The following is a 12,630-nucleotide window of genomic DNA, read 5'->3' as shown; positions in this document are numbered from 1 at the left end:
TGCTGCATGTGTTCCTTTTAAAAATGGCACTTACACAATTCAGAACCTAGACAAAATGTTGCCAAAGATATCAAGGGAATGTAATTAATTTAGTCATCAGTATTGGCCACACTGAGATGGGTGTCATGGTTACATCATCAATGTGATTCACACACATCCTTGTGTGTTCTTTGCTGAGTCCTGTATTTTGGGGGCATGACATTTATTTCTTATAGCTTGAATCCTACATGGGGTGTGTGGGTGGGGGGTCACCCTTCCTGCTGAAGATCTCCACCTCCCCCCATGCTGTTCCTGGGAGCTGTATTTTTGAGGGGTGCATTTTGGGATGCAGTGAAAGGGGGAAGTCCTGCTGGTTCCATAGTGGAAATAACCCCAGATCCAAGCCTAGATTTTTGTGCCACACTTTTTCTTTAAAGCACATTTGAGGCAGTTCCGAATGAAAACACCAATCAAATAAAAGCCAAATGCCACAACAAGCAACATTAAAATGTGACACTAAAAACCAAGCTACAAGCTAAAAAACAGCATGGAGATATTCATGTTAAATATTTCAATGTTATAACCAGAAGACAGCAGCAGTAAAAATTCAAGAAGTTTAAAAAATAAATAGCAGCAAAATTCACAAAGACCTTAAAAATCAAATCTTTGCAAGATGTCAAATCCAGTTGTGGAACGCCCTTCTGGTGCCTTCTTTATTTGCTCTTAAGCAGCAGGTGAAACCATTTCCTCCTGATTTTACTGGTTATTGTTTACTACTGAGGGTTTTATTATTGGGATTTTATTAAGCATTCATTTTTATTTTTAATTGAATTGTCATATTGATTGATTGATACCTGTCCCTGGCAATACTTTTCGGAGAGGTGGGATGATTGAAATATTCTAAATTTTGAAAAGCCTGATACCCAAGAAGGAATGTATAGTCTATAAACACTTGCAGGGGGTAAGGCTTCAGCTTGATGCTGAAAGGCTGGCAGGAGAGAAAGAAAGAGATAGTGCAACAGAAAAGACCCTCTCCTTAGTAGCTATTTCAAGATCTTGAGTACAAGAATCTCCAAGCAGGGCAAACCTCAACAAATGCCCAATTAGGACATATGCCTCTTTCACGCTTCTTTTCTTTTTATTGGTTTATAGAAAAGCTCTAAAGACCATTCTACACATACATGTTCATTGCTCACAGAATTGATGGTTTCCATGTGTATACCAGCCATTACAATTGCCACAAATATAATTTCATAGCAACAAATGTCAACTCAGACTCATTGTTGAGCTAGTTCACACATCTGGTTGCAAGTCTTTCCCTTTTGTGTGAGAGAACAAGAGATATATATACATGGGTGTGTTGGACTGTATTCACAGTATATATCATATCAGAGTACTTAAAATCCCAAAAATGATGAGGAACAATAACACTGGCCTTGGAATCTGAGCGGTATCAAAATAGGATCATTATAAGGCAAAATACATTAGTATTACTTTTTGATGCTGCTCTTCTTTCAAGCAACGTTCTCCCTTCCTTCCTCTATTTTATAGAGTAGGCTGGGTGAGAGTATTTGGCCCCAAGTGAGCTTCATGTCAGAGTGAGAATTTGAATCAAGGGCTCGCGGAGTAGTGCAAGGAGACTGCCCTGGGCAATTTACCTTTTGGTCAGGCACCAAGCACTCATGAATAGACTATTAGCTTCCCAAGATCTGTTCAGTAGAGTTATTAAACTATCAGTTGAAAAGAGAACGGAAAGTGACCATCTACCCCTTAGGCTAAATTGGAGATGAGGTCACTACCCCCTGCATCAATCATATGGCGTTCATTTTGATTCTGAGTCAATACCAGGTAGACAAAAACTTAAATGGAGTTGTGAACTAAATGAAATGAATCAGGGGCTCCTTCCTAATGCAACCCTCAATAAAATGAAGCATTATAATGAGGAAGGAATTATTGTGTGTGGGGTGTGTGTATATATATATTTTTAATCTTACCTCTCAGATATAAAAGATAGCCCCATCTGTCAAATGAATAGTCAATGCTAAAAACCATTTTCAACAGAGCAGGAATTATATGGCCTAGAAGATCACATTTCCAAGTCTGTAGGCTGTACGAAGAAGAAGAAGAAGAAGAAGAAGAAGAAGAAGAAGAAGAAGAAGAAGAAGAAGAAGAAGAAGAAGAAGAAGTTAGTTTTTATATGCCAACTTTCTCTACCACTTAAGGAAGAATCAAACTGGCTTACAAGCACCATCCCTTCCCCTCCCCACAACAGACACCCTGTGAGGTAGGTGGGCCTGAGAGAGCTCTAAGAACTGTGACTAGCCCAAGGTCACCCATCACCAGCTGCAGCAGAACCCTTCCCCCTGTTAGAGTTACATGAGTTGTACATGAGTTGTACAGTTAGAGTTACATGAGTTGTACATTTGACCCATATTGATTTGTGGTAAATATATTTGCTTTCACACTCTATTATGTAACTCATTTGAATTTGAAAAACTGTTAACTCTGTCTCAATTACCAAGTATTATGAATGTCACACTGATAGGTAGCAGATACAGGACAAAATAATTATTCCATAAATAAATACCGTACATTATTCTTTGGAATTAATTGCCACTGGTTGTAGTTAATTAATGACCACAATAACTAAATGAATTATGGCAGAAAATGGAATCTCCATTTTTAGAATCTGTATATCCTTTTCTACCATATGCTGGTGATAAACAACATATGTACTCAGCACATGATACACCCATTTAGTTGACCAATGTCAAGAAAAAGAATGCTGAATAAAGGCTGTTTCACCATTTACTAACGATATCCATAGAAGACAATTCTATGTGATTTGGGGAACAATACTAAGCCCATCCACTCAGAAGTAAGTCCCAGTTTATTCAATCGGGCTTAGTCTCCAGAAAGTGTTCTTAAGATTGCAGCCCTTGATTGAATGCACTAAAACCAATGTCAGATCCCAGTTTCTCTCCACATGTACTTGCAGATGCACAAGTATAGACCTACAATATGAAAGATTATTAGGTGTCACTCTGTTCAACTTTTGACTTTCCAGTTCTGGACTTCGAGGGTGACTGAGGTGAGCACATGTTTGTGCTTGCATCCCCTCGGGGTCTGTCTTGGGAAGTTTGGGTGAAATGCTCTTCCTGGAATTAAAAAGTCAGCATTAGGAAAAAGTGGCATGTCAGATTTCCAATTTGATTGGCAGTCCCCTCCCCAACCCCTAATGCTACCTCAAACCCACCTGCAAGCACACCAAGGGCTCCGTTGACCCTTCATGGCAGTGCGGTTCAGGGGAATGTTGAAAGTGGTTCTCTGCTCACTCACTCAGTCCCTTGGACACACAACCCACACCAAATTTGCATGCTGCTGAGATTAATGCAGCTGTGCCAAAACTGTTCTTCATCTCTTCAGAGATGAAATGGGCACAGTAGGATAGGGGTCAGCAGTTTAAACGTGACACAACAGCAACCAACAGAGTGGCTACAACAATAATAAAGCTATTCAAGTGTGTGTGTGTCCCCCCAACTTTCTTCTTTGCAGGGCTAGGAGGGGGGAAGAGGAGAGCCAGCGATGATGAAAGGCAGCCACAGCACCACAGTTTCCTCCTCGTGGGCTGTGTGAAGGTGTGCAAGACTGCAGAGAGAGGAGGATCTGGGTGCACAACAAACCCCCTCCCTCTCACTTTCTGAGGCTTTCCTTCCCAGGGAAAAGTGTGGGTATGTATCTTTGTTGTGTGCCTCGTTGTTGTTGGGTTTTGCCCAGATAGGCTTGGCCCCACATCTGGGCTGGCAGCAGCACTCCCAGACCTCCAGCTACATAGCATTGTGTGGCTGGACATGGGTTTTGTTGAGTGTGTGCTGCCAGAGCATGCCTGGGTTCTGGTATTTGGCCTCTACCCTGCGCATAGTGTAGGATTGTGGTTTCATATGGGATGGCAAAAGTGCCCCCACTTTTGATTTTGTTGTGGTGTGGTGTGGTGTGTTTCAGGGTTTTTGTAAAGTGCCTCAGCTTTATTATACTTCTCTATGTGGTTTGTTGTGCTGCTGGATTGGGTTGGTGTCTGGTTATATAGGGTTTGCATGAGTTCTTGGGGAGGGAGGTATTGGTCTGTGCGCTCTGCTTTTCCACTGCAACTTAGACCTGTCCTCCCATTGCTTTGCATGGGCCCATTGAAACTAATCATAGGAAAGTTGGCTTGGCAATTCCCAGCACATGTGAAATAGGGCCACTGTAGTCTATGGAAAATTCTTTTTGAAGCTCCTTTGGGGGTGTTTTTGGAGGTAGAGTCCCCAAATTTTCAGGGGCTCTTTGCATGAACCATGAAGTTAGGGTAAGACTGGGTCAGAGGGTCTGATTTTATGGGGTCCAGAAGGGGTCGACCCCCTCCTCCATATAGAAGCATTGGAAACTTTACCATACTTCTCTATGGAGGAAGGCCATCCCTTCTGGACCCTATAAAATTGGACCCCCTGACCCAATCTTCACCAAATTTTGGGGTTTGTGCAAGGAATGTCCTTTGAAGTTACTCTGAAAATTTGGGAATTCTACCTCCAAAGATGCCCCCACAGGAGCTTTGGGGGGGGAAATCCCCATAGACAACAATGGTCCGGAATTTTTTGGTAAACCTGGAAATAAAGCCAAATAACATATTTACCAGTTTGGGTATTCAGCTTATTCTGGGTTTTCTGAAAAAAATAAAGCCCAATAAACCCAAACCCAAAATTTACTGGGTGTTTTGTGTGTGTGTGTTTTTGCACAACCCTAATTGAGGACAGCGACAGTTTTCCATTTGCCTGACCTCCCCTCCTCTTCCTCCTTCTTTTTCTTCTCTCCGCTGCCTTTATTGTTATTGTTGCTATTATTGTTAATCTTTTTGCTGCTGCTAGAGCTTGAAGGTGCTGAGATTTTTATTGAGTGAACAGAAATGGCTTTTATAGATTGATTCTGAGATTGTTTTAAATGGATGTAAACTGCTCTGAGCCTGACCTGCTCAGGAAACGGGGGGGCCTAAAAATCTAATAAATAAATAAATGAGATCAGGCTTACCTGGGCCATCCAGGTCATGGCTTTTTGTCAGGGCTGTTTATATATCCCCAGTTTTAAATGTGTGCCTTTTACTTAACCTGTATGTCACCCTTCTTCCAAAAGACTCTCATAACAACCCTATGAGGTAGGTTAGTTCAAGAGGGATGGGGATATATTCACATTCACCTAATAGACTTCATAACTGGATTTGAGTGTAGGTTTCCAACATCCAGTTCTGACCACACTACCCACTATATATCACCCTGGTGTGTATTCAGGCCTATGCATATTTTAACAGAGCAACCCTGAGTAGAGAGCTTAGAAGGGTGTTAGTCTGTTTAGGATTGCACTGTAAGCAACTAAGACTCAGAAGATTTTCAGTGCCATCCTAAGCAGTGTTCTCTTTGTATGTAAAATTCCATCAAGCTGCAGCAGATTTATGGAGATCCCAGCAAGAGGCTTTCAAGGCAAGTGAGAAGCACAAGTGGTTTGCTATTGCCTTCCTCTGCAGAGTCTTCCTTGGAGTTCACCCTTCCAAGTTCCGATCTTGTCAGTTTCCGAAATCTGATGAGACTGGGCTGTACCATCCCACCTTCCCTGCAAGCAGAGTTACTCCCTTGAAATCAGTGACTTTGAACAGTGACTTTGAAGAGTGTAGCTCTGCTTAGGATGGCACTACTGGGATTAGATCCCCAATAAGAACTAATATTTTTAATCAAACAGGACAGAAAGTCATGATTAGAGTACCCTTTGTCTCAGCTGTCTACTGCTTTCCACTACTCTCCCCAGTGTATTTAGAAAGATGTTTGTGTATGTCAGCAAAGTTGAGAGCAATACCATGAGAAGCTTAGACTCTGTCAAGAAGCTAAACTCCTAGAAGAGTCACTCAAGGAGGAATGGTCACCCAACTGAGACCCCAGTGGCCACCTCAGCACAAGAGAACAGATAGTTCCAATGGTGATGGGGGTGAATGATTCCTTGAAGGGTAGCTACTGGGCAGTAGCAGAAGTTAACACTGGGAGAGGATCTATCATAAACAATGGTAGTGACACTTTAGCTAACCTTGGCTAGTACTGCAAAGAAGAAAGCAATCGTAAACTACTGGTCATCTCATACTTTTAAAAAGATATAGTGCTGGAAGGCAGGACCACCAGGTTGGATAGCACTCAGTCAGCTACTGGAAAAGAGCAGAGGATTACTATCAGTAGTGCTATTCTTAATGATGCAACTAGATTAAAGCCCAAAGTATGTTCAGTTGTTGATGGGAATGCATGCAAAAGGGAAGTCCAAAAGCTGTTCGACACATATAATTGGAACATGGAATGCGAGAAGTATGAATCAAGGAAAGCTCGTAATCCTAAAATGAGAAATGGAACATTTAAACATTGCAATCCTGAGTAGGGCTGTTGATTTGGTTCGTCCCGAACCGAAAAACAGCCGAATTTCCCCTGATTCGGTGGTTTTCAGTTCGGATGGAACCGAACTCAAAAAAGGCGGGAAAACAGGGAGCCGAATTCAGCGAGTTCGGGGTGTTCGGTTAATAAATTCAGCAAATTTGGGGTTCCGCACAGCAGCATAACCGTCAGTTAGTAAGCAGCATTCTCCTGCGGCCAATCGGTGGCCAAGCTGGGTCTTCTTGCATCTCTGACCATGGGGGTTTGCAATTAGCAGAGCTTGCCGCCCACGCCCAAAGCTCCCAGCCCCGACAAACAGCTGAGCTGCGGGGAGCAAGGGCGGGGCAGGTGCGAAGAAGATAGAACAGAAGACATCCACAGTAAGACCCATTTTGGGGTTTTTCTCTATAATTTTTCTTCTGTGTGTGTGTGTGGGGGGAAGCAGAGTCTGTGGGTGGGGGGGAAGGAGCAGTTTCTGTGGGTGGGGGGGAAGCCAAAGGGGGCTTTCGCCTGTTCTGCGGGGGGGGGGTGCCCCCTGATGGAACAGAAGACATCCACAGTAAGACCCATTTTGGGGGTTTTCTCTATAATTTTTCTTCTCTCTGTGTGTGTGGGGGGGAAAGCAGAGTCTGTGTGTGTGTGGGGAGGGAGCAGTTTCTGTGGGTGGGGGGGAAGCCAAAGGGGGCTTTTGCCTGTTCTGCGGGGGGCGGTGCCCCCTGATGGAGCTGAAGATATCCACAGTAAGACCCATTTTGGGGCTTTTCTCTATAATTTTTCTCCTGTGTGTGTGTGTGGGGGGGGAAGCAGGGTCTGTGTGGGGGGGGAGGGAGCAGTTTCTGTGGGGGGGAAGCCAAAGGGGGCTTTTGCCTGTTCTGCGGGGGGGGTGCCCCCTGAGTCTCTCTCTCCCTGGTTTGAGGGGGGCTTCAGTTGTGTGTCCTCAGATTTTCCCTCATTCATAAGATCGGTTAGGTCTATTTTGATGCTTGCTCAAAACTGGTTTTCAACTTGTGACTTAAAGAATGCATTTGCCTGGTCCTGAGTCCTATGCAAAAGGGGAAATTCCACCCCCTCCTGCTCCTTATGCATAGCTAGCTGCCTCTGTTCCTTTCCATGGTTTGCAAACTCCCAGGTGTCAGGTGTTGCTTTGCATGGTTGCAAACGTGTTGCTTTGCATGGCATGGTTTGCATGGCTGCAAACATGTTGGTTTGCATGGGTTGTATGGTTGCAAATGTGTTGCTTTGCATGGTTTGCATGGCTGCAAATGTGTTGCTTTGCATGGTTTACAAACTTCTTGGCACCTGCCCCGCCCTTGCTCCCAGCAGCTCAGCTGTTTGTCGGGGCTGGGAGCTTTGGGCATGGGCGGCAAGCTCTGCTAATTGCAAAGGGGGGGCCCTTTCGGGGCCCATATCTCAGCCCCCCCTCACCCAATCTTTACAAAACTTGGGGGTTCTTGCAAGAAGGGTCCCCTCAAGCTACGCTGAAAGTTTGGGACCTCTACCCCAAAAAAAACCCCGGAGCCGCGGAAAGGCTCGATTGTGTTTTTAATGGCTTTATTCAGCCGAATTTTTCCCCGAACTCGGATCTCATGCCGAATTGCACAGACCCGAAGCAGGGGAGTTCGGACTTCGGCATTTCCTGAATAAAAACGGGCTAAATTTTGCCGAATCTGAATTTTACCGAATTTTTTTCTTCAACAGCCCTAATCCTGAGAGAGAGTGAACTAAAGTGGACTGGATTAGGACATTTTCAATCAGAAAATTACAAAGGGTTTTACTTTAGAAGTGACAAACACAGGAGTTACTCTAATACTAAGGCAAGATGTAGCACAAGCAATCAGGGCCTATAATGCAATGTCTGACTGAATAATATCAATCAAACCTCATGGAAAGTCTATCAACATAACCATCATTCAGGTTTATGCCCCAAGTACAGGTGATGAAGAGGAAGAAATTGAAAGCTTTTATACAAGTGTACAGGAAAAAATTGATCATAAACCTAAAGAAGATGAGCTGATAATCATAGGTGACTGGAATGCAAACATGGTAAACAAAGTAGAATCAAATATTGTCAGAACATTTGGGCTAGGAGCATGAAATAAAGCAGGAGAGCAACTCATAGAATTCTGTGAAGACAACAGTTTGTAGAATATACCAATAAAGGTCATTTGATTTGATTTTTTGATTTGACAACAGTTTGTTCATTGTAAACTCATGTTGCAAACTCAACCAAAGATGATTATATACATGGACATCATCAGTGGTCCACGGGGCCTGGTGGCAGTAACACAGCAAGTTATTTCAAGTGCTGCTTGTAGTGCAGAACCCTTTACTTTTTTATGTCATATAAACTTTGATTAATTTCAGGTTCAGACAAAGTGACTGGCTGCTAACTTCCAAAATCATTTTATTTTCTTTTTTTCCTTTTCTTTTTTTGCTACAGTGGGTTTATTCATAAAGTATATCACACATCAAGGTGGAAAGTGGTGTTTTGTTAAAAAGAAAGGAGCTCTTTCTTTTTAACAAAACACCACTTTCCACCTTGATGTGATGTGGATGAGCTGTGTCACTCTCTCTCCTCTTTAGTTCTCTAGCACTAGCTTGGTGACAAGTTTACCTTCATTCCTTTTTCCATTAGATTGCATGTTAATCTGTTCCACTCCATGTCCCTCAGAGCTGTCCTGATCTACGTAACATACTCTGGGTATGTGTCTGTCCTAGAATGACAAATTGTGACAAGGGATGTCAACCATCTTTTGAAGTATGACAGGCTTTATCACCCCCTCCCCATTTTTCCTGACCTTGTGCAGCTCACAGTTGCATGGAGTCTACTGTACCCATTCCCTCCTCCCTTGGGCCATCCTAGTAATCAAGTTTTGGGGCATTGTTCCAGTTATACCAAGCTGTGGGTAGAGATGCCGGTTCCTCCAGGTCCTCTGGGTACTGCTTGTTTCCCTTCTGCAATGGGGATTGGTAGAGCTAAGGAACACACCCCCCCTTCAAAGGGGCTGGGAACTTGTTCTGCCATTGTCTTTCCTCATAAGTTTCCTGGCATGATCCAACAGGGGAGTGGGGATTCCTGGACCTCCGCCTGGAACTCTGATCCATCTGAGGAAGGGGATTCGCCTGCACCCTTCCCCCTCCCCTCAGGCCAGCCGCTGGCCAGATCGAGAAGTTCCCAGAACTTGTCCCAAGTAAGTGGGCTTCTGCTCCCCTTGCAGAGAAGCGGGAGGGGAGAGCCTCCCTGCCTCCTGCGGGGCACCCAACTTTTCCTTCTCCCCGCGAACTTTGCTTGGGAAGAGAGGAGGCTTGGGGCGGCTGCCGGCCTGGTCCCTGGGCTGCAGCGGGGGGGGGGGCGGCGAGGGCGCGGAGTTTTGCCACGCTCCCTAAGCGTTTTGCTGCGAGTCATCAATTATGCAAGGGAACGGCGCGCTGCACCGGGGGAAGGCAGGGGAGGCAGCGCACCAAGATGGCGACAACCGCAGTTTCTCCTGCAGCCTCCCCACCTCTGCAGTCCAGCAACGCCTTGCAGGAGTCGCACTAGCGCCGCCGCCACAGTAAGTTGCTGCACTGCCATCCGGGGGGCTGCGCGCAGGAGGAGGGGGCGCGCGGGGGATCCCCCATCTCTGGCTCCTTTAGGCTGGGATTTTTTTCCTTTTTGCAGCCAGCCCCCTTCCTCTCTCCCCCCCCCCATCCACTTCCAGGCAGGGGCTTTGCCGCAGAGCGATTTCCCTTCTCTCTTTTTTCTTTCTCCGGGGGGGGGGGAGAGACTGGTGAGCCCCTCTCGTTGGAGTCCAACGCCTGCCTCTTGGGGCTCCAGGGGCCCGTTGCCTCGATGACTCCAGCCCTACTGAGTGATCCCCCCCCCATCTGGAGCTTGTCACCCCACCCCCATCCCCACACAAGATCAGGTTGGCTGCCCCTCCCGTGGGCACAGAAGCTGTACTCTTTTCTCCTTCCCAGTTGGAAAGCCCTCCAAAGCGCGGACTCCTGGGGACTTCGGGGGTGAGCAGGGGGGGGGTCTGAGCCCCTTCCAGCTTAGTTTCCACGGCTGCCAGCCAACTCCTCCCTTGCTCAAGCCGGGGGAAGCCGGGGCTTTCTCTCCCCACCCCCTCCTCCCGACAGCAACCTCCTGAGCGTCTTTTTCTGCATTGGGGGGGGGTGGCGAGCGGGCAGGCGGGCGGGCAGCTGGGGGGGGTGGAGGGGTGAGAGGGAGAGATGAAGGTTGGTGGGGTGCTTCAGGCGTCGCTGGTGCATTTCCCTCCCCGACGGGAGCAGGCCACCTTTTCTTGGCAAGGCTCCCCATCTGGGAATCCGGGCTCCGGGTCTGCATTCAGCTCATCTCAGCCTCCCGTCCAGCTCCCCCGTCCCTCCCGGGAAGATCCTCCGCAAAGTCCTCCAAAAGCCGCCCCGCTTCCTGTCCCCTTGATGTTTCCCCCCAATCGATCGAGCCAGAGAGTAGGACTCCCCCCCCCCATCCCTAGCGCCCAGCGGACTAAATAAGTGGGGAGGGGGGTCTTCTGGCATCTCCCCTTGGCTGGAGTCGAGTGTCGGGCTCTCTCCCTCTACCCCCCTCCCCCCCCCGTCCATGGTGTACCCTCCAATCAACTGATGTCGGGAGGACATCGGGGGCGTGGAGGACAGGAGAAAGTTGCAAGGGCCGGCGAGGGGGAGACGCATCCGCGGCGCCGGCGGCTGCAGAGGTACCTTGGAAAGGACGGGGCTGGGGGGGGGGGGGGCGGAACGCAGACGCTGCAACCCTCCCGGAGTTCGCCGCTCGCGGAGGTCTGGCGGGAGGCGGGGAGAAGCCGGGACTGCGGCCCCGAGGGGTCCCCCCCCCGCTCCCCATCCCCGTCGGCTGAGTGTTGCAAAGGCCCCGCCTGACTTGCCAGGACCGGGCTTGCTCAGGTGGGGTGGGGTGGGATGTGGGGAAGGAGGGAGGGCTCGGTACCTGCTCGCCGGCCTCCCGGCAACTTGGAGACCTGCTTCTTGTGACACTGCAGCGTTTTCCATCGTGGGGGACTCCTGACCCGGGCGTCCTGTACTTTTATACCTTATGGGGGGGCAGAGAGAAGAGAGGCGCTACAGCAGCTTCCCCAAAGGTTTCCCGGGGGGGGGGGTTATGAGCTTTTGCCTGATGTCATCGCCTCCTCTTCTTTCTAATCAAAGGTTCCTTTAATTATCTCTAGCGTGTACATAGGAAAAGGGGGCCCGAGACAGGTTTAAGTGAATGGATGCGGTCGGGAGGGTTTCTGTTTGCTGGTGTATAGTCGCGCGCCCCACTCTTACCCTCAACTTCAAATTGTTTCAGGATGGTGGTGGTGATGGCGGTGGTTCTTATGTGGTGGTGGTGATTTGGCGGCGTTGAAGTGGGGGGTGGTCTCTCTCTTTGGTGTGCATGCCAAGTGGGTGGTGCTGAAATGGACAGCTCCCTTTTGAACGACCAGAGAGTTTTTCTGTTTCATGCCAGAGGTGTCCTTAGTCGGGTTGTCTTTGTAGGGGCTGTGTTTTTTCCCTCTGGGCTGCTTGGGCCTATCAGCTGGTGCCGAATATACATGACCTAAGCCTTTCCAGCTGCTGTGCCCGGTGAGACCAGCTTTGCTAACAGGATGGGATGGATGGATGGATGGATGGATGGATGGATGGATGGATCGATCGATGGATCGATCGATAGTTTATTTGCGGCCCTTGGCCAGATAAAACAAGATACATGGACTAAAATGGTCTTACCGACAAAGATTTACAGTCTGAGTCTTAAGTCACTTAAAAAAATAATAAATAAAATAAAATAAATAACATCCAAGTTACAACTGCCATTTGGACTAAGAGACTACTCTGTGGCAAACAGGATGGGTTTGTTTTTGTGTTTGGTATTAATAGCAGGAAGCTATCCCCCCCCATTATTCCAATGCCTTTTTCATATATAAGAACTTCAGTGCTGTTTAATTCTAGTGTGGAGGCTGCTAAAGAAATAAAAGCTTGCTGAGGTGGCGGTTTAGAGGGTTGCAGTGCCTCACGGCAATTGCAAGGAAACTGGTGTAGCCCAGAGGGTGTAAGTGTAGGACTCAGACTGAGGAAACGGGTCGAAAAGTCCCTATCGTGCATGTAACTCACAGGGTGGCCTTTTGGAGGAAGCCCCTGCCGCTCACCCTCCACCTTCATGTGTAAAATGGGAATCATACCACCACCACCACCACCCCGCTTCACACAGTTATTGTGA

The 12,630-nt window shown here is 47.4% G+C and overlaps 1 protein-coding gene across 1 annotated transcript in view; it reads left to right on the top strand.

Annotated features, from left to right (window-relative positions):
• Positions 1–9,879: 9,879 nt before the first annotated feature.
• The window catches only part of SCN8A (sodium voltage-gated channel alpha subunit 8), a 239,389-nt gene continuing 236,638 nt past the window's right edge, over positions 9,880–12,630 (top strand). The window contains exon 1 of the mRNA XM_056867203.1: positions 9,880–9,967. The gene's annotated coding sequence lies outside the window, so the exon portion shown is untranslated. The remainder of the gene's footprint in view (positions 9,968–12,630) is intronic.

This window comes from Euleptes europaea, chromosome 1, assembly GCF_029931775.1.
Source record: "Euleptes europaea isolate rEulEur1 chromosome 1, rEulEur1.hap1, whole genome shotgun sequence".
Classification (NCBI taxonomy): domain Eukaryota; kingdom Metazoa; phylum Chordata; class Lepidosauria; order Squamata; family Sphaerodactylidae; genus Euleptes; species Euleptes europaea.
The sequence above is the reverse complement of the archived record's forward strand: the minus strand, read 5'-3'. Positions and strand labels throughout refer to the sequence as shown.